The sequence below is a fragment of the Agelaius tricolor genome, unplaced genomic scaffold, assembly GCF_023055355.1.
Source record: "Agelaius tricolor isolate 1412-34295 unplaced genomic scaffold, bAgeTri1.0.p SCAF_2, whole genome shotgun sequence".
Taxonomy (NCBI): domain Eukaryota; kingdom Metazoa; phylum Chordata; class Aves; order Passeriformes; family Icteridae; genus Agelaius; species Agelaius tricolor.
The window spans coordinates 14,045,013-14,071,429 of NW_027269262.1; the positions used below are offsets into that span (position 1 = coordinate 14,045,013).

The following is a 26,417-nucleotide window of genomic DNA, read 5'->3' on the forward strand; positions in this document are numbered from 1 at the left end:
TCTGCAATCCTGTAACAGAGCTTCAATTCCTGGAAATCATGCTGGGTTTGTTGGTATTCAAATAATAACCAATTTTAAAACCTAGGAGCTCAGAAAAGCAGCGATAAAATTACTTTGCCTACATAAGAAGACAATACTTCCTACTCTATGCTGCCACCCTAGAATTAGTCTGAAAATTACTGAATGCTCTCCAGAGCAAATCTTCCCACATGGTGGCATGACATGGCATCCAACAAATTTCATTCCTGCTTTTGTGCTCCTGCATATCACACTCCCAAATCACAGAGAATGAGTCATGCCTTTCCTTTAGACCTTTTTCTTTTGGACTGATGAGAAGCCAGACTTGGCCAGGATCACTGAAAAGATGGCAAGTGGATTTTGTCCCAGAGACTGAAGTTTTCCATGACTCTACAGCAGATGGTTGTGCTGATCTAAGTGGTCCTGCCAGCACCCTTCATCCTCACAGTGACTGAGAAGCTAATTTTGCCCAATAGATTTCACCAGTTAAATGTTCACAAATGAAAAAACTAATGGCAGACTATAACACACAAAGGCTATGACAATTTTCTGACTTCTGTGTAGTTTGCACTTGAGCCCATGGCCATTAAGTAAAAGGCTCTGTTTTCTCACAGTCTCTAATAATTTAGTTACCCATGCAGATGTACTGAATACCTGGTTTGACTCATAGGAGAAAGGGAAAAGGCAAAAGGAGAAGGGGAGAGAGAAGAAAGGCAATTAAATTAAAACTGACCAAGTTAAAGTTACCTGGATCCTGCACTCTGCAAATAGATCTGCAATACAATGATTTCATGCTACCATCTTAATTTGAATTTACAATACTGTTCTAGAAAAGCCCTATCAGGGTTTTGTGCCCAATGCAGTAACAGAACTGCCCCCACCTCCATTGAAAGTCATCTCTGTGCCCTGGCAGCCCATACATAAGGAAGGTGAAGAAGAGGGACAAGCCTTTGTCTTTCCAACTGGCTGCTCCTGCCCATCATGCGCCGGGTTTGTAACGCCACGGCATTTTGCAAAGCGGCATTGCTGGATGATGCCAGATGGAAGCATTACAAGGGGAGGATGTAGCTCAGTTTGGGGTTGTCTAATAGTGTTGGCTACAATCCAGAAGCAAGCACTGTCCAGCTCACTCACTCATCCCAATTAAGGGTCAAGGCCTTACATGGACTGCCCCCATGGATGCTGGCGCCGTGCAGTCTCCAGGGGAGCACAGTCAGCTCATGTAACAGTCCCTGAGGAGGCACCGGTGCAGAAGGAGCTCCTCCAATAAAACTTAAAGGAGACCGAAGTACACGCAACTGATTAGACAAAGCAAGTTAATGGAACTGATTTTAAACAGTCTTAATTGTATTATTCCTGTCTAATTATTTTTCCTAGTGGGAAAGAGAAAAACCGAAAAGTCAATCAGTCAGAACTAATGAAGAAATATTTCATGGTAACCGTTTGCATTAATAATAACATGAAATGTTAAAATGAATCAGAATGGTACAAACATAGTGAGTTAATTGCAGGTTGCTCATTACAGATTCTGAGTAGGACTAATGCACGAAGTGGACACAGAGTCAATTTTAAATATGAAGTAGCATCACTGATTACCCTGAAGTTTTCAGCAGCATAACACAGATCCATATCTGACCCATGGTCTTTATTTTCTACTTGGTCTGCCCTATTTGGAGAGGTAATTAGGTCAGCTGAATACCCTGTTCTTTGACTTCAGCTCATAAATGGAAAAGCTTTGTTCATCAGCTCATTGTGAGCCTCACCCCACTGAAGCAAGTGCCCATTCAGTCATTGACTCCAGAAGTTAATGACTTTGCCCTATATTTTATGGGAGAGGGAATTTGGCTGTTCGTTTGAAGGGCAAGGCAGGTTCCTAAAAAGAAAGAAAGCAACAGTCACTAAAAGGGACAGACTAAGGTAAGAAGTCTGAAAAAATGTTCTGTTGGTTTGGGATGATGGGCATTATGTGGGTTGCACAGTTCCTAGGACATAAAAGCAATTATTATTTAAACAAGCTTGAAATCCGAGTCAGGGACTTGGGGTTTCATCTTCAGGCCAAATAACTACAAGGGTTAGAAAGAATTTCTTTTTCTCTTCCTCCTGCACCTCCTCCACAGTATTTCATAACTGAATAAGCCCATTGGAGGGGTTTTGCTTTGTTTTTCTGGTTTTTAGAAGAGGGATAACAGACTACAGGATTATTCAAGTTTTGGCAATGCACATATTTCATAACAGAAGTTTCTCCAGTAGCACCTAATCAACATAGATTTTAATTGCAGGTAAGCACTAGTTATATTGTTATTCAATAGCTATTCATAAATTTTTAAATAATAGTGTATTAGCCTATTAACTATATAAGAATTCTATCTCCTCAATACCTGTAATGAATTGAACAGTTCAAGGCATGTTCATTTCTAGGGAGATATCTTGGTACTTGAGATGATTTTCTGCTTCAGAAGTGGATTACAGCTGGTACACAGGGACTTTCTGAAAGTTAAGCAGGTACTTAACTGCTGTCCTGCAGTGGGATGGACTTCAGCACCATTAAATTCACCAAGGCAGAAACGTGCATCTTTTCTTAAGCATGTCCTTAACTGAATAGAGGCAGTGCCAGAGGACAGGGTGCTACTGAAAAACAGGGTCAGGCTTATGTCTCAGTTTTAACTGCATGTGGAAGAGTTGCATCACATTCATTTTTAAATTGGCTGGTTCCAAATTCACTCAATTTCACAATAAAAAAACAGGGGAATATTCATTTGCAGTTTAGGCTTGGTTTTTTCCTGCTTTACCGACATCTCTCTGCTCCCTCTTTGATCCGAGAATATGATCCCTCCCAGACTGCACCATTTAAAGGACAGGCTCATAAAGAAATGACATCATTTTGCCATCCCTCTGTCTATGGCAGAGCCACCATGAATGTTAAAGGGCATTGCGGACTGAGGGCCTTGGAGATCCTGGATAAATGCATACTGCAAAAGGGAATGACTCTCCCTGGCCTGTGAAGCAGGGCCTGGGCAGGCACGCTGCCCATGGGAGGTACAACCTCCCTACAGATGCAGTCCAGTACATCAGATTTACAGCCCACAGCCAACTTATCTGCAAGCAAACAGCAGCTGGTTTCTGGACATGCAGCAGCCTGGGGTGCTGAGGATGTTGTTGCCACAAAAATACGGAAAATATCCTTTCCCTCAAAAGGTTTCCCCATCTGAGATCTGGGATTGGACTGTCTATACAGTACTGCATAATACAGGATTATCTCTATTATCAAGCACAATCCTAACACAGACTGATGGGTCTCCAGAGTTGTTCAAGGCTGGGGCCCTGGGTGCTCACACAATTGCAGCCCACTCCTTAAGACAGGGCTCTTTCTGCCTGTCTGTCCTGGCTACTCATAATTAGTTTCAAATCTGTTGGCCTATTCCAATTTCAGTTCTTTCAGCCAGTTTCAGCTGGCCTAATTCAGAGCTGACAGCAAGAGAAATCATCAGGGCCCTACACATATTATACAAAACCACAACAAAGAGAAGAAAGAGCCAAATGAATATCCTATGGAGAGAAAATCTGCAGCAAGTTCTTCTCTCTTAATTGTGGTTCTGGCCTTGGCCTCTGCTGGGCAGCCTGGGGATTTGGCTGGCCAACTATCACATGGGTGGCTTGGACCTTGTCATTGAACAGATCCCCATGGCCTTGAAAGAATCTTTAGTTTTGTGTGGACACTGGTGGGGCATGGGGACAGAAAACTGAGATGGGGTGGCTGAGATAATGGGAGCCACAACAGAGGCCAACAAGGCTACTCCAGGGGAGGCATGGGCTTCTATGGGTACAGGAAATAAATCTATATGACTCTAGGCTTTCTAAATTGTGCTGCTCCTGGAACAACTTGTAAAATTTTATGATACTGACTGTATCTCTTCTGACTTCTCATTTGGAGGTTATATGAAGCAAATCCCCGGTGAGCTTTCGCGTCTCACTATGGGATAGAACTCAGTATTTAAGAGTCAGGAAATTTATTTTACCTTTGTGGTCCCTAGTGACTTCAATTCTTGTAAGCCTGATTTCTGCTGCCTAAAATATTCCATAGTCATTTGTCACCATTATCTACTGCTTTACTAATGTTACTTAGGCAAATTATTATAATCTCAGCAGAAAATATTTTAGTATTTCCTTTACAACTTTGTTTAAAGTAGTCTTAGCAGAATTAGATTAATAAAACATGTGCCTTTCAATATACTTCAAAGTAACTTTAGCAAGATATGTGCATGCCCATTAATTCTGCAGTAACAAGCAGATTGTATAAAGGCTGATTTTAACCAAGTAACCACATCTATTTCTCTTGAAAATCTCCCTGTAATGCAAGAGGTTCGGTTCACCCTCAAAATCAAGCATTTTGGTCACTGTTAACAACATACTTCATTAGGCAAAAGTACCTACATGAAACATGTTCATGGGTCAAGGGTCAAGGGTTCAAGGGTCATCTTTTTCTCTAAATATCCGGATATGTTCTGCTTCCTTATATAACTTCCTTTTTCTGCATCAGCACTGCTCCTATTTATTTACTGGCCCAGGCCTACGCATCCTTTGGTTGCCCAAAAGCTGTCTTCACAGCCTTTACAAGAAAAGTCTCTCTAAGATATGCTCTAGTTTACAGTCAGAAAACTCCTGAAGGCTCACTTCCAGTTGCTCTTGGGCATTTAATAAGGCTGAATTAATGTACAAATAACTGTAATCTGTTTATTCTCAGGTAACTACCTTTAAGAGCAAAGCCATTATGTAATCAAGACCTACATTACTGATATTACAATACCATTACCATGACCTATTGCTGCCTTAACTCTTCTCTTTCCAGTAGGCTTTGTCTGAACACAGCTTCTACACAGGCTCTCAAGTGGCAGGAACGTCAGCCTTGCTTTTTTTGTTTATTCCTCCATCACACACACACTGAATGCTATCTGAATTTAATAACAACGGTAATATAGCAATAGAATGGAAATCTAAATGAAAATACAAGACTAAGATTGTGTCTTCTGCAGCAATTCTAAAGCAGTGCTATTTTAAATTGATCCATAGTACTTATTACGCACAGATCTGATGTCTTTATTGAAAGCAAAATAATATCATGCACTATACTTGAATGGCATTTAAAAAATTTACTAAAGAGTGGAAAAAAAGGGAAGAAAAAAATTACTACATTTTATCTACTCTCTGTGTGGGATATGGGGCTTTTGGGAAAAAGAATGCACCACATCTTTCCTGTGACATAGAGAGCCTGACAAGAAGATCTGTGACTATTTTTTGGCCATGTCAAATATAAGGGGAAAAAAAACCCCAACTTAAAATTTTTGAAAAAGCTTTCCACAGAGACCAAGACCTGCTGCTTTAGAGTTTGAAGATCTCTGCTGCATAGGTTGAGTCTTTCTACACATTTCTGTACCCTAGTACTCAGCACTCTTTTAGAAATGGCTTTTAATAATAAATAATAGCAGTGTAAGATGTAGCTTAGCTCCTTATTTCTCCAAGGTCTACTGATATTGTCTACCCTTTGCTATGTGCATTGGTGAGCCTAATATTTCAAAGGAATTCAGTGCTAAAACTCACATTAATCTCAGCGAATCTGGATTCAGTCCTGATGCTTAAGATACATTTGATAATTTTCAATTGTACTTTTATAAGCAAATATTTCAGGCTTGAACCTGGCATTATAATGACTGAGGTCTGTTGTCAGGGACATCTCTGCACTTCCACAATCACAACCCTTTCCCATAACCTTTCTAAGACATGCCCATTTCCCCTAGAGCAGGGGAAAGGTGAAGGAAGAAGGAACACATTTGCTGCAGGCTTTCACTGTCACCCTTCTGCAGCAAACACTGCCCACTGGTCTGAACTGGGCAAGTCAGGAAATGAAATTATTTCATTTAGGCAGATGGGAAAGGGCTTTCTTTTCATTGCAGTCTACCAGTCACTTTCATGAAATATTTGGTTTTACTAGCATCCACTGCAGTGCACTCCATAAACTGGGAAGAAATACTCCTGAAGGCTTGAGGCAAGACTGAATACAATTTCAGAGGCCTTTTTCATAAGTGAAATCAACAATCCATGCCAAGCTATTATTAGATGTTCAAGGTGGAATTTCTATCCTGGATAAAAAAAAAAAAAGATTTGAACACCCTTGATTCAAAGTCTGCAGTGGCTGTTGAAAGGGAATAAGGACCCCATCACTTTAAAAGGCCTTATCTCTTTATAGTTTTTCTGCTCTGCCTTCCTCACCATGACATATGTGAACAAGCTGCCCAGAGAGGGATTTCAGTGTTATTGCAGGAACTCGTCAGAAGAGTGCAGTGCATGGTAACAGAGAGCAGGGCAGATGTCACGCAACAAGTCCTGTGAGCAGAATCAATACCCTTCACTGGACAGGCTGACACGTCTGAAGCAAAGGTATGGGTCCAAAATCTTGCCCATCTTCACCATCTGGACCAACAAGGGTTCCTACCTCTTCTCACTCAGCTCCCTTTGCTGGTTGGAGGTGCAGTGAGCACCTCCCTGGGCAAGGCTGGACCGGGCCTCCTCTGAGATGTGTGGTGTGTAGGCTGCACACTCTGCCTGATGAGGTGACAACACATAAAGCCACCTCCATCTCTGGAATTCTGTGGAATTTTTACAGCAGAGTACATCTAATGGATGTTAGTAAAAACAAACTCTGCTTGTTTTGTCACAAGAAGTAAATAGGGCGAACACATCAACTGTATTTAGGTACTTACATTCTGCTCTAATTTTAAAGTAATGTACTTAGTATAAAATTTTGTAGCCAAGAAGTGTAGTGCAATGTAGTCTACTAATGCATAACACTTTTCATCCTGTATACTGTAGCCAGACAGCTTTTTACAATTAGTAAGTAATGCACATATATTCATTAAGAACTGCAGTGTAATACACAGGGCGCCCACAGTTCTCCTCCTCTATCTTCTGCATGAAGAAAAAGAAAAGAAAAAAGGGTCACCTAATGTGACTAGAAGATGCATGCATAGCTAAGAATGAATACTAACTGTGTGCTCAAAGAAACCTATTAAAGCATTAGGGGGAGGCATTAGTAATCCAACACTACGTGCTTTAGAACAACTCACTGCCAGAAAGAAAGATAGTGAGAACAAAACTAGAATAAAACAAACAAGGAAGCAAAAAAAAGAAATTATGATTTCTTCATACAAGCTAACTGAAATATTTGTAGCAACAATATGGGACTGTTTCAGTCACAAAACAGCCTGATTGAATGATAATCAAATTAATTATCTACAATAACTGAACAGTTGAGAGCCCAGGTTGAAATTTAATAAAACATACTGCATGAGGATCTTAAAGAAAAATCACAGCATGCGACTCTGTGAGCATAATTTATTTTAAAACACTGCACTGTTTCTGCAAATTGCATTTATTAAATCTATGCAAAAGCTTCAAATCTTTTCAAAGGTGAGGACATTTTGACTGTGCTGGTTCTTGTTATTTAAGATGTACTTCACAGAATTACAGAATTACAGAATGGGTCAGGCTGGAAGGGATGCACAATGGGTCATCTGGTCCAACCTCCCTGCTTAAGTAAGGTCATCCCAGAGCATGTGGCACAGGATTGCGTCCAAGTGACTCTGGAAAATCTCCAGTGAGAGAGACTCCACAACCTCCCTGGGCAATCTGTTCAGTATGCAGTCACCTGCACAGTATAGAAGCTTTTCCCCTTATTCAGGTGGAACTTCCAGTTTCTGCCCATTGACTCTTGTCCTATTGCTTGGGAAAACCAAGAGCCTGTCTGCATCCTCTTGACACCCTCCCTTCAGATACTTATAGACATTGAAGAGGTCCCTTTTCAGTGCTCTCTTCTCAAGACTGAAGAAGCACAATTTCCTCAGCCTTTCCTCATGAGAGAGATGCTCCCATCTGTCAATCACCTTTGTCACCCTCCACTGGACCTGCTCCAGGAGCTCCCTGTCTCTCATATACTGAGGAGCTCAGAATTGGACACAGCACTCCAAATGTGCCTCATCAGGGCTGAGCAGAGGGGTCAGATTGGATCACCTCCTTCAAGCTGCTGGCAACAATGCTCTCTCTTCCTTATGTACCCCAGAATACCTTTCGCCTTCCTGGCCGCAAGGACACACTTCTGTCTCACGGACAGCTTGTTGTCCACCAGGAACCCCAAGTTCTTCTCTGCTTTCCAGCAGGTCAGACCCCATCTTCTGCCGGTCCAGTTATTCCTCCCCAGGTTCAGGACCCTGCATTTGCCCTTGTTGCATTTCAGAAAGTTGCACTCTGCCCATTTACACCTCTCCAACCTGTCGGTGTCCCTCTGAGGGGCTGCACAGCCCTCTGGGGTATTGGCCACTCCTCCCAGCTTTGTGCCATCAGTGAACTTGCTGCCCCTTCATCCAAATCATTGATGAATATGTTAAACAATACTGGGCCCAGTATTGACACCACCAGTGACAGGCCTCCAACTAGATCCTGTGGCAGTGATTACAGCCCTCTGGGATATGCTGTTCAGCCAGTTCTCAATCCACTTCAATTTGTGTCCTCTCCAGCAATTCTTGATGAAATTTATTTGGCAGTCATGCTGAGAGGAAAAACATGGATCTGATCCTTTGCCCAAGCTTGATCCCATCCCACCTTTTCTTATTTTCTCTCTTGAGCTCACAGTTCCAAACACATTTGCTCCCCCCATTCCCTAAGATACAGGCCAATGTCCCAGGCACATGAGCCTTGATGTATATGGCTATTCCTCATTTTTATTTGTTGTCCCGATGCTAAGATGCCCAGAGCACAGTCAGCATGGTCTCAGCTGCTGACAGGGCTGGAGGAGACATGGCCACAAGCTGGTGTCTTACGCAGAGACACACCCAGCTCTGCCCAAAATATGGGAAGGAGCCTGCCAAATGTCTACTATGTCACATCCTACCAGCCCTTTGGTAACAGCCAGGGCAACTAAGAGGAGCAAGGCCAACCAGACTGCAACACAGCTTCCCTCTCCTTTTCCAGCTGGCAAGACCCTGGGCACCAGGATTGTGCCAGGATGGGGGATGTGGGAAATCACAGGTGGAGAGGAAGCAGCCTCCCAACTACTGCTTCCACAGGGATTGTGGGAGAGCACAGTGCTACCCGTCAGCATGGCCCCAGCTCTGGGTGCCTGTGGGATGTGGGGCAGCAGGGCTGTCAGCACACCCATGGTGGGGAAGGGTGGCCTGAGGGCCAGGCGGCACCTGGTGGTGCTGGCATGGGAAATGTGCTCCTGTCCCATGCAGGGACATGGCACCTGTGTGCACTCGAGTGACATGTGTACTCTGGACCCACAAGGTTAATTACAATGCCACCTGTAGGAGGTACTTTCCCACAAATATGAACCTTCTGTTTTTTCCATATGCTCCCATATGGTCCAATTTTATTTCATAAGCGGAGTTATACCAGAGCTAAGAAATGACAGCAAAGCTTTACTTGTGTGCCTGTAATGTCAAAACCAGAAGTCACCTGACTTTGATAAATCCAGGGTTCAAAAAAAAATTAATTTAAATAAATTCCATCTTTTCCTTTGACAGTCTAGCTTAGGAATAATTTACATGCACAAGATACATAAAATTTGATAAATTTTGTCATGAAACATTTTCATTTGTGCCTGGCAAGAGGTCAGTGAGAAGACTCAGATTTTCTTATCTTGGTGTCTTCTCTGCAGCCTTCTTGCTTTGCACCCTAGCTGCAGTCCAAATATGCCCTGCTCTACACATGTAGAAAACATTACAGAAATCAGATACAATCTCTGTTAATTGTGGGAGGAGCAGAAGAAACAGTTTGATTGTAATGCACTACAAAACACAGTATTAATGTGTGATGTACTACAAAACATAGTATTAATCCCTCAAATAAGAGCAGAATAAGTACAAATGTTCTTAATCAATTTCTTCTAATTCTTATCAACAATCAGGAAAAAAACAGATGATAAAAATGCTTGAAGCATTTCAGGTGTCTCCACATGGCGTCTGAAAATAGACTTTGTTAGCAGATTGACTGAAATCTCTCTGGTTTTAGGGATGTGCGAATGGTTGTGAGAGGAATGCCTGAAACAAGTCACTTCTAGAGAAGCTTTGAACAATAAAGAGCCTCTGTTTTCCAGTGAGTTGTGCATATGCACACAAACGCTCATCCATAATGTGAATTTAAAATAATCCTGATGGGAGTGAGAGGGGGAAGGGACACATGGAAATAACTAGGCAGACTTTGACCCTTTGTGTCAGAAAACAAAGACTTGTAGTTCAAATCCGAGATAGCAGCTCCCATTTGACATGGTTTCAACAGACGTACACGCCTTCTGGCTTAAGCCTGTCCCTAAAGGATACTAAGACCAAGCAAAGCTTGCTTACAAGCCACCCAACCACAACATGATGGTTTTAAGTGGAAACAAATAAATGGAATAGATGTAATTAAAAGGCCAAACTGAATTAGTCAAAACGGCTACAGCTTCACTTTACTAAGTCAGTGAAGGGCAGGAATGGAGCATCTGGAATAGCTGTTTGGCATAGGGTCACTATGAAGATGAATTAGGGTTAATTTTCTACTGGAGTGTAGGTCAGGCTCTGTGCTGTGGCAGAGCACTCAATTTACTGGGTATGTTTTGGCCTACTTAGAGCTTTAGAAAATAAATATTACAATGTTAAATTAAATATGTTCTGTGACAAGGACTTGCAACATTGGGAGAATGTGATTTATATGCAATTGGCTCATATATACCATCTAATATGATATGCACAGTGTAATGAAAGCTCAAGGGTCTGATCTGCAGTGCAGAGATGCTTTACAATCCTCTTTCAGGTTGCACATTGTTTTTTCTTTCTCCTTTTCTACTTTTTTTTTTTTTTAATGACTACATGAGTTAATTAGTGGTTATGTACTCTGTCTCTTTGCCTGGCCTAGCTTATCCCTACTGCAATAAATCTCTTTTCTTTCACTCTCCCAAGGATCATTACAACTTTAGCCATCATTGAACAAAACTAATTGAAAGCCACCTGCTTTTAGGATCACCTTAATGAAAAATGAAGAAGTTAAGAAACAAAATTCAATCAACTTTCTAACAGTCTTTAATTTCCTATTAATTCACACAAGTGCAGAGACAGAAAACCCCTCACATTATCCCTTTTGTTTTCACTGCTGGTCTTATCATCCAGTTCTCCTTACATCTGTAGAATTAGAAATTATTATTTTTGTAACCTAAATCTCCCATCATTCTTTAATGTGGAACTAATAGTTTTGCATTTCATCTTTTTAACTGCTACTATACAAAAGAAGAAATGTACTTGCAATAGCCTTCCTATTCTTTTTGCTAAATGTTTGGGTTCTTTTAATCAGACAGGTCCAGATTCAGCAGAACTTTTATAGATGTCAAAGTCCACTCAAGCACCTTCACAAATGATCTAAATCTTACTGCCTTTGATGATGTTCAAGCACCGGCAGAAATCTGGGAAAAAGGCTGAACTTGCAAGACTGAATAGTTAACGGATTTTGTGAGGTAGGGCTTTGGTACCCAGACATGCAAAACCTCTGAGCACACACCTCAGGCAGGTGACCAAGTACTATTGAAGCTGATAGGAAGTAAGCACATGTGTCAAGATATGCACTTTGCAACCACTGCACAGGAGCTCACAATTTAGTGGAGTGAGCAGGAGTAAAGGAAACATTCTTGAGATAGCTTGATGGCTACGCTGTTTCTCCTAACTAGTTTCACAGCTCATCTATAATTGTGAAGAAATAAGCCTGGAAATGGTTAAGAGTGGCTGATTTATTTCCTGCAGGCCAACCAGAGCAAAAGACGGAGAAAAGAAAAAAAAAGAAAAAAACAACAAAAGGGGAACAGGAGACAGATGGGACTAACGACTATTTGTGTTGCAGCAGGGCTTAGATGTCCCAGTAAAGCCTGGGATCCCACAGCGAGACGCTGTGCAAACATGCCAGTGAGGGTGTTCAGTGAAGGGCAGTTGCCTGTAAACACTGCAAGGGGAAGTCCCTTTGAAGTCAGCAGAGCCCAAGCATGCAAGAGGTTTGTACTGCCAGGCCACGCGTTTCAAGCCGTATGATTAATTGCAGTAGAGTGTGCCAAAGCAGAAGACAGGCTCTCTCATAGGATGGCCACCAAAGATATAATGAGCTGAGGAAGAAAAAAAATAGGCTCATAGATAATATATTGGTTTTATTTAATAGTCTGCTGTTTACTTCCTGTGGATGTAAACATATCATTATTTCTCTTGCTTCAAAAGAATAAGAATTCTATTTAGATGAAATAAGTTTAAAACATTGCAGGTAACACGCAGTATGGGATAAATGTTACCTGCATGTAAATGTACGCTTCTCTCATTGATTATAGTAATAAGATATGCAAAGAAAAATCAGAGGAATATAATTTGATCCTTTTTGGAAGCTACTCTGAAATCCATGCTGTATATATTGTGTGTGCATGCACAGAAGAGAAAGAAGAGTCAGGAGTTACAGCACTGCAGAACCTTTCCAAAGCTGGCAAATTCCTGCTGCTTTAGAAGTGAACTAATGGCTACAGAAGGTCAATGGACCTAGAAAAAAGGTGAGTACTCTAGTTTGTAAACCTGCAGTTTCAATGATGCAATCATTGCTACAACACGCAGAAAAGGCTTAAAAACAAAGGCATACAGAAGAATGAAAGGAAGGAAAAAAGTACCAGTCAGGAATAATTATCACAGTGTATAAAACTTTCCACTCCTTTATTATCATAAATTGCAAAGTTTTATTGATGCATATTTTATCACAGCACTCTTGCCATATGTGATCTGAAGATTCAGAGCCTGTCCCCGGGGACAACGGTACTGATATAGATAATCAAGAATTCCTTTTATGCTCCTCTCAACACAGCCACAGCTCAGATTGAAATTAACATCTTTTACAATGAAACACCAGTTTTCTGCCACAACTAGACATGACAGCTGGAGAGAGAGACCTGCTTATCCAGTTATTCCTTCAAGTCTCAGTTTCATTACAGCCATGAAGATGTAAACTAAGTACAAAGCAATGCGGACGGTCACTGAATACCAGAAAACCAAACTGCATGCAACCTGCCACATGAAGAAATGGGAAGAGAAATGCTTCCAAATAAATCCAGGGATGAAAAGCAAAGATCAGACGCAGTCCCTTAAAAAAAACGATGAAGAGGAATCCAAAAGCTTTGAACTTTTGCTGTGTTCGCTGCCTGGACTAGACTGGGTGTTGCTTGCACACACGCATGTGCACACAGGAGTGGAACCCATGGCCAGAAAGAAACCCAGCATGGGGCTCTGTCCTACTTAAATCCTCCAAAGCAAGGATTTGACCTAGTGGAAGCACTAAGGCTGCTTAGTGTTGGTATTTGTTCCTGGTCATTTTTTTAGCTTGACTGCTTCCACCTGCACATTGTCCCTGTTTCTCACGCTACTGAGGAGGGGGACATGAAAGTTGTTTTACCCTGCTCCCCATGGGGTCAAACATCACTGTGGCATCTGACTGTCTTTCTGTAGAGCATTAAACAACCGACATCTGCCATGTAGGCTTCTCCCTCTCATCCTACTCCCAAGGGAGAACTGGGTATGCATTGTAGTGTTTTGTTTTGTTTGATTTTTTTGTTTTGGCATGACTTTGTTTTTGTTGTTTTAAATTTACATGCTGGGTATGTTGGGAAGGAAAACAAGGGCAGCACCTTGCTTGTGAAGGAGAAGGTGGTGGGGTTTTGGTGGGGTTTTAAATGGTCATCAGTTTCTGAGGAAGTTAGTGCCAAAGTCTCAGCCCAGTTTCCCAGAAGACACAGCTTCCTGCTGGCTGCTAGAGCTGATAGAAAGGTGCAAACTTCACAGACTGTCACAGGGAGCTGGAAATGATAATGCACTGGAAAATTGCATCTGTTCCATGTGTAAAAGCAGTTCAAGTCCAGCTTTGAGCACTTGCCTACCTATCACAACACTTCAAAGGAGTCTGTTGCTTTGTTATATTACATGCTGGGACAATACAGAGCAAAACCTACTCCATTGATTATTGTTTTGGTTTTTTTTTTTTCCCCTTTTCTTTTCTGATTAACATCCTACAGCCTAGGGGTTGTCTCCAAACAGGGAAGCACAGAAGAGAGGTTATCAATGTGTTTTGAAACATGTAAGTGGGCAAAAGTGCTGTTAGAGATGCAAGGATGCTCAGGAAACATTGAAAGGCTATTGCACACCTTCAGGTTAGAGCAGGAAGGAAGTACAAAAAGGCACAAGCCACTTTTCTAGCCTTATGTCTTTGTCTTTCTACAGGCTGCACAAAACAGTACTTCCACATTTCAATTCTGTGGATGAGCTCAGGCTAAAAGCACATGTAAATGCAAGCCCACTTTAGGGTCATTATCAAGTAAGACAGGGAAAAAGAAGGCTATGAAAGAAGACAGATATGTGGCAGAACTGCAGTGTAAGGATCTAATTAAAATTATCAGCAAAAAAAAAAAGCACTAACACATTAGTTGGATGAGTCTTCAGGGGATAAAAATGAGAGGGCAGGACCTCTCACCCTGCATTAGGACACTGTCATTTTCACTTTCCTTAACCAAGGAATGTTTGGAATTTCCTGCTCCTCATCCCACTGGAAGGGCTCATCTCACTGGGAAAGCTGATTCCCAAATACTCAAAGCCTTTTGCATTCATGAAGGAGATTCTTTTTTGGGTTACTCATTCTGCCTTTCATTATGTTTTTAATTGACACATTTCCCAGAGTTCAGTATTATAGAATGCATTGGAAGGATTTAATAATGAAGATATTCTTCTGCATGAAGGACACTTTGGAACACAAGTTAGATGACTGGGATTTCTCCAGTCTTGTGCACACACACACACAGTGATGACTGCAACCCACTGCAACTACGAAGTCTAGATTACCTAAGACTGTTTGAAAGAAATGTAACAGTACCTATTATTTTTCCTTTCACAAGAGATTTAAGATAGAATATTTACTATGATCATACAATTTTTATATCAGATTGAAAAACAGAATTTCCATCTTGCAAGCAGTTATAGCACTTGGCATTTCTTCCATGTCAGGCTAAAAAGCCCAAATAATGCAATTTATCTTTCCATGGAGTTCTTAAAAATCAGTTTAAAAAGGCAAAAACTTTAATATCTATGGTATGATATGGGTCATCTCAAAGTTTTAGAAATAAAATGTTTGGTGTTAAGGAGCAAGAAGGGTGTGGTGATCTTGCTCCTTCACTCCAAATTCAGATGGCCACAGCTGAGAGCTGATATTCTTGATCCACTCATCTCTATCTGACTATGGACCCCCCTCCCCAGACAGAATTAGAACCCCACCAGACATGAGAATCTCATGGTGTGGCTGCTCCCAAGAGGCTTCACACCAATGCAGCATCTCATCCCAATTACAAAATGTAAATGTCAGACAGATTTTCCTGTGGAGCATTTTACTAAAGGGTGTATTTTCACTATGAACATTTTTAGATTTAATGAACAACAGATACAACAGAACAACAGATACAATACTTAATTGGATACTTCAGTGATCAAACCTAGTTGTTATTTTACAACTTGCTTTTTTGAATCCTTTGGGTGTGGCTATCAAGGCAGAATATCAGGTAAGAAGACTAGTATTCAACTTAGAATCTCAGTGTGATTTGTAAATAAGAAAGGACTTTGAAAAGATTTGAGATGAATCTTTCTTTGCAGCCTCAAGTTTTAAAAGTATATAAAAGTTTTTTAAGCAACTCTTTTTATAATTCTTTTCATGGCAATAATGATTTAAAAAATTATTTTACAACTAGAAATCAAGAAGCACACTGGAATACTTTTCTATAAAACTCTCATTAAGGTAGAGACCTCATTGGGAATCTGTGCAAGGTCTATCATGATGTATAGAATGACCAAGCCAGAGGTTGATGGGGTCATTTTTGTAACAGAACAGTAACAATAAATTCATAAAAAAAAAAAAATCAGAGAAAAACAATCTAAAATCAGTTGCTTGCTACAAAGAGACCTCAGACCCTCTTTGAGTGAAATTTATTCTCATTGCACCACCATAACCCCATTGAAACCAGTCAGCTTGCATTATGGTATTAAAGAGTGGAGTAACAGAGACATGCCATGTTGTAAAAGTTCTTTACATCTTTCTTTGAAATAATGACATGGGTCATTGTTCCAGACACCAGTCTGTCCTTACACAGTAAATCCTGGGTCTTTAAGATAGATGGGTTGTAATTAGAACTAAAACATAGCCTATGGGGAAAGATCTTTCCCCACTTAAATCACATTGTTTTCATTGCTGCACTGGTGTAAATGGTATTTTTATGTATGTGTCCAGAAGAGAACTCAACTGCAATATTTCTTCTCTGCTGCTGAAATATTAACATTAAAAAAGCAGTATTTTACAAAAGTCATATAAACACAGTGCTTCCAACACAATCAATTTTGTTGAAATTATTTTACACCATCCTTCATCCTTGAAATTATATCCCTTCCTTTGTGGACTGTTTGAAAACTTAAAAAATTCTGAACTTACTTGAAGTAAGACTCAGCAGTATATTAACTGGTAAAAATCAAAGTACTTCTTTTTCTCCACAAGCCCAGAAGAATTAATTTTGTTGCCACTAAAGAAGAACAGGCACCCAACTTTTGAACAGAAACTGACCTAATATTACTGAAACCCTGCATGCAATTAGCTTCTTGTAAGAGCCATCTTTCAAGCAGTCTTTTTCTGCCTCTGAATTCCAAAAGCTGCTCATGAGATCCATCAAAATTAGGATATTAATAGAGAACCATTTATCAAGCTCAATGGGTTTGTTAGAGGCACACTTGTCTAGTTAACCAACACTGTCAGGGTATCTTTTAAAGCAGACAATACTGTTAAGGGCCTCCTTATTATTTCTACTCCAGGTTTCTCACAACAGTGTCTGTCCAGCAATGGAAGCAATCTGCCCTAGGAGGGGGTCCTCAGACAGCAGAGGGTCCCCCCAGAAAGGGACCCTCCTTGGCTATGGGGTGGTATGGCGGCCTCAACCAAGGATGTGGTGATGTCCAAAGGGACTCCTGGTACAGTGGGGTGGACACCTGCACCCCTCAGTGCTGTGGGCATGTGGAACCACTGGTGAGTGTCAAAAGCAAAGAGGGCTGCTGGCCTCCTGATCCCAGGGACTGCAGCCCATTTCCCAGAAACTTTGGCCTGGGCTGAAAAGAGGAAAATGGCTGGCGAAACGGGATGGCAAATTCATGGTACGGGATTGGGAACCAGGGGCTGACTCCAATGTTTGGTTTTTCTCTTGTCTTTTTCCTTGATGGCCCACACTGTTCTCTGGGCTTGTTTTACATTCACTCTGCCTTGTGTTCAACAGCATTTTGGTTTTGAGATATATTCTCTTCAAGCAAAAAAAGCAATTTTTTTTTTCCACCAGAAACATATGAACTTCAACCTTTTCCAGGAAAAAATTTCTCAGATCAGGGCTCCTTCTTGGCACTTTGAGACACAAATCACAATCTTGACCTGTTCATTATTTAGTGTGATTGCTCTGACAGGTCTTTTGTCTGAGCTTTTGCTAAAGGCTTTTGTTTCCCTCTAAAACATGACTTTGAAATCTAAGCTTTGACAAAACAGAACTGTGATCTCCCAGCTCCGGTATTTGGACTACAAGCACTACGTCCTATGTGTTTGTACTGTAGGGGATCTGCATATTACCTAACACCTGAAGGCACCTCTAAACCACAATTTATAACTAACAATAGAAGTTTTACCTTTGTCTGGCGATTCAGTCTCAGAAACCTAAACCTGACGTATCTCTTCAAGCACTCAGATCCACTCTGTAAAAAAATTCTGTTGTATCAGCAGATTCAAAGCTAAACTCAAATATTGCTCTTATCTAGGCAAATAATCCCATCAGATTGTTAACCATTGGCTTTGGCAGTACAGTGTCCAATGGTGGCAGAAGTTGTGCTAAGGCTGGACACTTACCCCACCCCATCTCTGCCTCCTTTTTCACCCAGACTCACTTGGCTATGCTGGCAGCACTCATTTACTGGCACCAGTACTGCACAAGTTTCAGATAAAGGAACACCATTTTATGCAGTCCTAATCCTTAAACATTTATTGTCACATCTGTGACTTTTTCTGGTTCCAGGGTTTTATATAAGACAGGAACATTGAGGTTATCTGATCAACTTATGTTGACAATACCCCACACATGGCAGAGGACAAGAGGATAAAAGACTGTAAACATTGTGAATGCTGTGTCTTCCCCTTTCCCTTTTTATTTCCTCTAAACATTACTGGAGAAGAATGTACTGCAAAGTCATAAATAAAGTATACTTGTCAGAAGCTATGATCTTAAAATATTCTAAGGGTTTGTTTGTGTTCTCTCCATAAATTGTTTATTGGTCAATATGGACAGAATTTGCAAATGCATCCTCCTTTGCAGTTCACTGATATTGTCTCCATTCTAAATACTTTCACCTAGTATTAAGCTTCCAAAAAACCCCCACTTCCTACTCTTTTTTCATTGATGAGAAATTTTCTAATGCTGAACATTCAATTATGCAGCATTACGTCACCCTGTGTTTCTTATCCTTAAGGAGATGGTGAGCATTAAAGGACTGTATGATTTTTAAAGTTACTATCAAAGGTAGGGTTATGTAGTTGGCTTGATGCTTTTTGAGTCATCTCCATCTACACAGTAAAGCAAATAAAAAGAAAAATCTCTGTAGAAAATAAGTTTCTAAATTTATATTTTTACTTTCCTGTGTCATGTTAATGACACAGTAACAGGCCAACACTGTGAAATGGTACCCTGGTGAGCAAATTATTATGAAATGAAGTTTATCAAGGCAGTGATTTCAGTGTCTGAATAGCCCATGAGGATACAGAACAGGAAAGATCTCTTTAGCCAGAGAAGACACAAACCTTTAACACAGAAACTGGACATTCTTCTAACTCTCCTGGAGCCCTGCAAAGCAAAGTGGTCTTCCAATAAAACAATCATCCTGCATAGAGTGATATTGTAAATCAGAAGTTAAGTGGTTCAATCCCCTCTAGATATCTCCTAAAGAGGCAAAAACCCCTGACTAGTTGACTTAAAAATGCTTTTAAATGCATGTAGTTGTTGATAGATTGGCTATTTACAGCTAGTAAGTCAAATCTGTTATGACATTTGGTAATTACCTCTTCAATAAATAACTTGATAAGTTCCCAGAGAAAGGAAGGCAATTTATCTCAGAATAAAAACAGTTTTGGTCCACCAACTCTATGAGGCAATTTGACAGGTAACTGTTACTACATGGGGAATTTGGATGCACAGTGATCATTAAAAATAATGGGAACTTAAGTGTCCAGATCCTACAGCAGTTTCAAAACTCTTAGCCATGCTCTCCAGGGACAACTACTTTTTGCCCACTGCTAAGGTATTAACACTTAAACACTCAGAAAAGAAAGAGAACAAACTGCATAAAACCCCAGTGTTAGATGGCTATCTATGAGCATTTTACTAATGTTTTACTAAGTTGACACAATGAAGAGGAAACTGGAACACCTTATAATTTATTTTTTATATGGTAACTACTGATGTTTCAACAAAACAAGGACTTCACAGCCAAAGGGTTCATTGGCAACAGGATTAAAGTGGCAACAGATTTTAATGGGAATGGATTTTTTGAGGCTAGGAATTTGTAGTAAAAAATTAACACCCACCTGCCAGACAACCATATATGTTTGTTCTGCATAAACACCTGTACAGCCCAGTAGAGGATTACAGAGGTAATGAAGTGGAAGTCTTTCTCCCAAGGGTGGGAAACAAATGAGGTGGAGATAGCAAACAGTAGTAGGGAAAAGTTATTAGCTATACTGGGTATCACTGCTGTTAGCCATGGCTGAAGCATTGCCTCACTAACAGTCGTCTATTTAGCAGGCTGTAATACAAATGAGTCTTTAATGGGAGCCCCTTCTCTTGCACAGAGCAGCAGGACAGCAAATGAGGGCACTTGAGGAGCTACGCAGGCCAAACAGGCAAGGCAGAGTGAAGGCAGAGTGAAGGAAAACAGACAGGCAGAGACTGACAGCTCAGTGTTGAGCTGCTCTCTTTCCTTTCTTGCCTTTGTTTCCATTATTGCTTCTACACATTTGAATCTAGCAGCCAGTTCCTTTGTCCTCCACTTCATGCTGAGATGTACCCTGGGCATGAGACAGCAGGAGCCCGCCTGGAAGAGTGCATCCTCCACCACACTGTATTTAACACAGTGCCTTTAGTGGCACCACTGAACTCACCCTCACAAGGATTCGCCTTTCCCAAGTCTATACTACACACAAAAAAAAAAAGGTTTAGCCATGGTTCAGACCAACATTTCTATACAATGGTTACATTTTGTATATAGCCCTAATATCTACAACACATTGCTGATGGATGCCTTTCTCTTGGCGTATTGGTGAGCTACAATGAAACCACATGCAAATCTAGGAATATGATTTTTTTAACAACTCCCCCAATATTCTTTACTCACCCTGGAGACTTCTGGGGTCCAGATGCTGTCATTCCAATCTTTATGTGTTACCACAAACTCCTCTGCTTTCTGCCATGCTCATTTACAACCCTGTGGAACAGTTATTTGTCTTCTTTTTGTATTAGTCTCTTTCCAAGCCAGAGCCAAATTCTGTACTTGCAACCTATCAGATCTGTCCTTTTTTGTCTCTGTTATTCTATGAAGACATTTGTCATTTCTTTCTGTCTGCCTCACTATACAGATCCTGTTTTCTTGCCCTCCTGCAGCTTCTTTCTCTGTTCAGTCTCCTCAAGGTTTTGTTGCTATTATCATCATTTTGTCTCAGCATGCTCTCTGTCCTCTTGAAGGCTGGTTTGACAGATCCTCTCTTGTCATCTGCTTGAAGGCTGATTTCAGCTCTTCCTTGCAGCGCTGAGCCTATGCGCCTCCTCCGCTACAAGTGTTTAATGTGGAGCTTCTTCTACCAGAGCTGCTCCTCGTGGCCCTTCCTCCTGAGGAGCGTCTCCAAGACAGAAGGTGTGCAGGGCTGTGGGCCACAGAACTGGTCTGATAATGTCAATAGCTGACTGCTGCCTTTCCAACAGGCCTGGCAGCCCTTCCCCTTGTCTTTGTCAAGGATGTGCACTAGTCATTTGACAGGATCTCCTCTGGGTGTTCATGGGGTGCCCAGAAAAGATGGTGTTTAACCTTGCTATTGGAACAGATTTACCAACCTGTGCTTACTCCTCATGCATTCTTTGCATGGAGACTATCCATTTCCATACCCCTTCCTGATGGAGACAGAGCAGCAGCTCCTCTCAGGAGGCACGTTAGCTGTTTGCTGCATGCAGCCCTCCTTTGATATTGAAAGAAACTGAGTGTTCAATTAAAACACACAGGAACCACTGATATACAGTGTTCCCATACTTCCCTTTCTGGGAAAGCACTTTTCTGTCCTTCATAGGTCCTTCACGAGGTCTGCAGATTTCCTCTTTATTTCTCCACTGTCTTCCTTAAAAACACATTCTTGCTCTGAAGCCTTAATCTATTACACCTGCAGGTCAAGTAATATATAATATTTACTTTAATGGTTAATGTCCTCCAGATTATGCATGGATTGGAGGATGCTTGGAGCAAAACTTCAAATTTTATTTGAAGAGAAATGCTTCTTTTCATTAAGGAAGCTCCCCTTTCCAGAAGTCAGTCTTCTAGATCAGACAGAGAGCCACCATAACTTCACCTCTTAAAGCCTGTCTCTCCTCTTCAAAAGTATCTTAAAATTAAAAAAAATGGACTAATTTCAGCAATGGGCTAAGCACATAGAAGGTACTCCATAATCTAATGAAGTACCTACATTATTCTTAAGAGATTTGCCAGCTAGTGATCTACTACTGCTATTTTAATTTATGTTACATCGTGATTGCAATTCTAAATTAAACTCATACAGGCAAGAAAATTTATAGTTAAGCCTTTCCGTCAATCCTTAACTTTCTTCGCAGTAACAAAGTGACATATTGCAAGGGCTCTCGACTGTGTCTCACAATACCTAGGCATGTGCAAAGGTTAATTACTGTACTGGATTTGAGTGACAAGGCTTTGCTGGTGTGAGGGGGCTACAGGGGTGTTTCTGTGAGAGCTGCCAGAAGCTTCCCCCATGTCCATTACAGCCAATGTCCGCTGGCTCCAGGAGGGATCCACTGCTGGCCAAGGCTGAGCCCATCAACATTGATGGCACCACCTCTGGGATAGCTTGTTTTAGAAGGGGAGAAAAAACCCTTGTGCAACAGCAGCCGGAGAGGAGAGTGAGAACATGTGAGAGAAATAGCTCTGCAGACACCAAGGTCTGTGAAGAAGGAAGGGAAGGAGATGCTCCAGGCACTGGAGTAGAGATTCCCCCACAGCCCCTGGTGAAGACCACGGTGAGGCAACTGTGACCCTGCAGCCCCTGGAGGACCTGAAATCGAAGCAAGTGGATGCCCAAAGGTGGCTGTGACCCCCATGGGAAGCCCATGCTCTAGCAGGCTCCTGGCAGGACCCGTGAATGTGTGTAGAGAGCCCATGGTGAAGGTAACCTATGCTGCTGGGATTTGTGATCGATCCTGCAGGGCACCCATGCTGGAGCACTTCATGAAGAACTTCAGCCCATGGGAAGGCCCCACATTGGAGGAGTTTGTGGAGAACTGAGTCCTGTGGGAAGGACTCCATGCTGGAGCAGGGGAAGAGTGCTAGGAGTCCTTCCCATGAGGGAGGAGAAGCAATGACAATGAATGATAAACTGACTGTGGCCCCAATTCCCTGTCCCCCTGTTCCACAGGGAGGCAGAGAAATTTGGAATGAAGTAGAGTCTGGGGAGAAGAGCTGAGTAATAAATTAAATTGATTTCCCCAAGTTGAGTCTGTTTTGCTGGTAACAGTAGTTCGTGAGGGATATCCCCTGTCCTCAACTTGACCTGTATTCTCCTTGTATTTTGTCTCACCCTGTTCAGCTGAGGGAAGGGATAGAGCGGCTTTGGTGGGCACTGGGGTCCAGCCAGGGTCAACACACTCCAATTACACAGACTCATTTTTTAGTTTTGATTTGCTGAAAGGAATTATGTAGAAGAACTCAGCTCTGGTGTGCTCTCTTTCTGAAAACTCTTAGCACCTCTTGGTCTATGCTGTCGGGTGCTACATAGCTTAAAAGGGCAAACCCTACACCTTTCAGTGAGTACTTGTTCCACTGGGGATCTGCACAGAAGCACAAAGGGCATCAGATCTTCTGAAAAAAGTAAAATAATTTACAAAAAGGCTTTACTGAGAAACAAAACCACGTTTTCTCCAGAGGCTCCATGGCAGCCCTAGCCAGCACTATTTCTTCCCTCTTTGGTGAGGACATGAATTAATGGCATGGACGCACAAGAACATCCCAATGCTGTCACTGTCAGAAATAACAGAAGATGGTGAAAAGGAGAAAACCAAGAGGGAAATTCAGAAGGCAGCCCTATTACCTCTGTGTTTCACTGGTTCCAGCTTAAGCTTGAACTGGTTGTGGTTTGGGGTATCAACCCCTGAATGCTCAGGTTTTTGAAGAGCCATTACAAAAATTGTCACAGACAAACATATTTAACATACAGAATGCATTTAGTAATGTACCTTGAATTTATTTCTTAGCATGTGAATTATACTTATGCTTTTCAAAGCAAAACTAGTAGTTTAAAAATTGGAACTGACTGTGACTGCATGAAATGCTTCTTTTATCCATTCATTCTGTAAATGAGGACCCGAGTCAACTCCTTCACAACAGTTACGGTTTCTCAAGTCTGCAAACACTTTTCAAATGTGGGCTCTATCTTTTGGAATGCCATCAAGACATGCTTGCTAGTGTTGTAGCTGGTGAATTTTAAGTGTTTAGCTTTCAGATGAAATGTATGTAACTATGTTAAAAATTCCTCTGAAAAAAGTAGGTCTTATACATACGTTGCTGTCAGTTTTCACAGTTCTATCCTTTTTTTAATTACCCAAGGCATTCTGATTACAGAGCTACAAAGTAATCTATTTAAAGCTGGGTTTTACAGTGATCTAATGGGCACAAAAACCATACGGAATTAGAAAACATTTACTTCTCTTCCCCTTCCTCTTACATTGCCAAATATGTTTAAATCAAACTTGTTTTAAAAACAAATATTCCCAGGGTAAGGACTTTCATATCAACTTCTGGTTGTTTCTGTTGAATTAGAAACCTCTGGCAATTTTTTTCCTACTGAAATGTAAATGATGACATATCGTTAACTAGCAGCATTACACCACTAAAATACTAGGATGTGTCTTGCTTGCCTCAAACTTCCCTCTCCTTAAGTGCAATGCCTTAGAGGCAGCAGTGTTTAAATGGTACAAAGTACTCTACTAGCACCAGCCTGAATCTTTATTTAGGAGAACAAGCTTTGCATTCTTCCCTGCTAACATAGTATATGGAAATGTTCGGCTCCTCCATAAAGCACACTCATACACGATTACTGTCTACCCCAAGGTACAGCACTGACATGACAGATTCATGTTCCCAGCTGTGACATAAGGGCTCTTTGACAATACCACAGTGAAAGCCCTATTAAGAAAACATGTGCCGGACCGTGCATCTGATGCAGTTAAACGCTATAAAAGATTTTCCAGGTGTTAATGAGTTGCACGAGCCGAATTAAAATGAGGGGGATCCATGTGCTTGGAAATTCTCAAGGAGCAGGACTCAGGCTCTCAGAGAGACGGACAAACAGCGCTTTATAAGCACCACTGGCCACGCTCTGCACCTGACCATATGAGGTGATGAGCGACCCCGACTATTCACTGGGGGAACTGTTCATTGAGGATCCTTTGCATGGGAAAAGACAGAATTTCATGTCTTCCTGCAGTTTACTACATCCTTTTTACTTTGCTCTATTTGGGAAAAAGCACTAGTTATTTTCCCTCTTTTAAGCTTTTTTTTTGTTCTAAAAAGAAGGAAAACATTATGCCTGTTGCTTCTTGTTTTTAGTTTTATGAGGGATTCAGCTTGAACCAATATAGATAAGAAATTGTCATTTAGTTTATGTTAAAATATCGCTGCTTAGAGTTTATGTTTTAAAGGACAGACTGTCTGTTGAACACTTTGAAAAAGCAGTGGTTGAAATTTTTCAAGGCAATGATGAGGCCTAATATAGATTCCTTTAAGATATGTATAAAATCCTATGTATGGGTTGCCCTGACAATTTCAACCACTAATACTTCAGAGTATGTGCGTATGTTGTTTTGTACAACAGCTACCTACAGGAGAAATGCTTATTCATATAATCTGTTGACTTGATAAAATATTATTTCTTTTCTTTGGCATGTGTGAATTTTCTGGTTACTCTCCTTGAGGAGGTAAGTTTTGTTTTATCTATATATGACAGGTACAGTGAGGGAAGGCTGCAATGCAGACTGTTTCATGCTGTTGTGACCACAATCACAGCCTTAAGCCTGGCATACAACAGTAGCTAAGGAAAAAAAAAGATAATTTTGTCGCCATGCTAATTTCAGCCTGATTTTCTGAAAAGGGGAAGCTCCCAGTAATATGACAACCAATGGAGTGTCTCTTCTCAGAAGTTAATTTAGAACCACCCATTTTATTTCCCACAGAAAAGTCAGTACTATTTTATCTCTCATTTCCAATCTAATATCCCAAGTTGTCTACCCACTCTTCCCCCGCCCCAACAGAGTTACTTAAATTAACTTGGAGCACTAAATTTTCTTAAAGGCATAAGAAGACTAGGTGGAGAGAATAAGCAAACCATTGTTATAACACATTGACACTCATTCTTGAAATTGATGTCTTAAGGGTTAAATTCCTCTGGCTTGCCAGGTGTTCTGTGCAAATGCTGCATTCATACAATGTAGTATCTGACCATTTAACCATATGTCAAACAATCTTTGCTATGACAACCAGATGTAGACATTGCCATGGAATGAAATTATCATTTTATTAATTACCCTTTAATTAGTTGATACAGGAGAGAACATGCAGTAATTTAGTCATAATTGGCCTGACTGAGACTCAGTACTTAAAGGGATGGAATCTGTTTGTGAGACTACTTGTTATGAATAACAATTATGTCTGTGACAATGCAATTTTATTATGAAGATGTACTATGCATTTCAAACGGTATAAATTGGTATTAAGGATAGGTATAAGATAGTATCCAGGATTCAAGCTACAATTTGATGGAAATTTTTTTCCTTGAATAAAAGTGTGTAATCCTCTGTGTATTTTGCTACACAATATAACAACGCAAGAAACCCCTTACCAAACTCACCGTGATGACCTAAGTGTGTTTTCAATGTATTTTATTATAGAAATGAGGAGCCACTTGCACTTCAGGCTCTTCGCAAAATCTTTTTAGCA

At 40.9% G+C, this 26,417-nt stretch overlaps 1 protein-coding gene across 3 annotated transcripts in view; it reads right to left on the bottom strand.

Annotated features, from left to right (window-relative positions):
* The window catches only part of CDH20 (cadherin 20), a 118,618-nt gene that overhangs the window by 88,891 nt on the left and 3,310 nt on the right, over positions 1-26,417 (bottom strand). The window contains exon 1 of one of the 3 annotated variants that reach the window (XM_071453553.1): positions 20,550-21,041. The exons of the other annotated variants lie outside the window; for them this stretch is intronic. The gene's annotated coding sequence lies outside the window, so the exon portion shown is untranslated. Of the gene's footprint in view, positions 1-20,549; positions 21,042-26,417 lie in introns of those variants that run through there. 3 annotated transcript variants of the gene reach the window in all.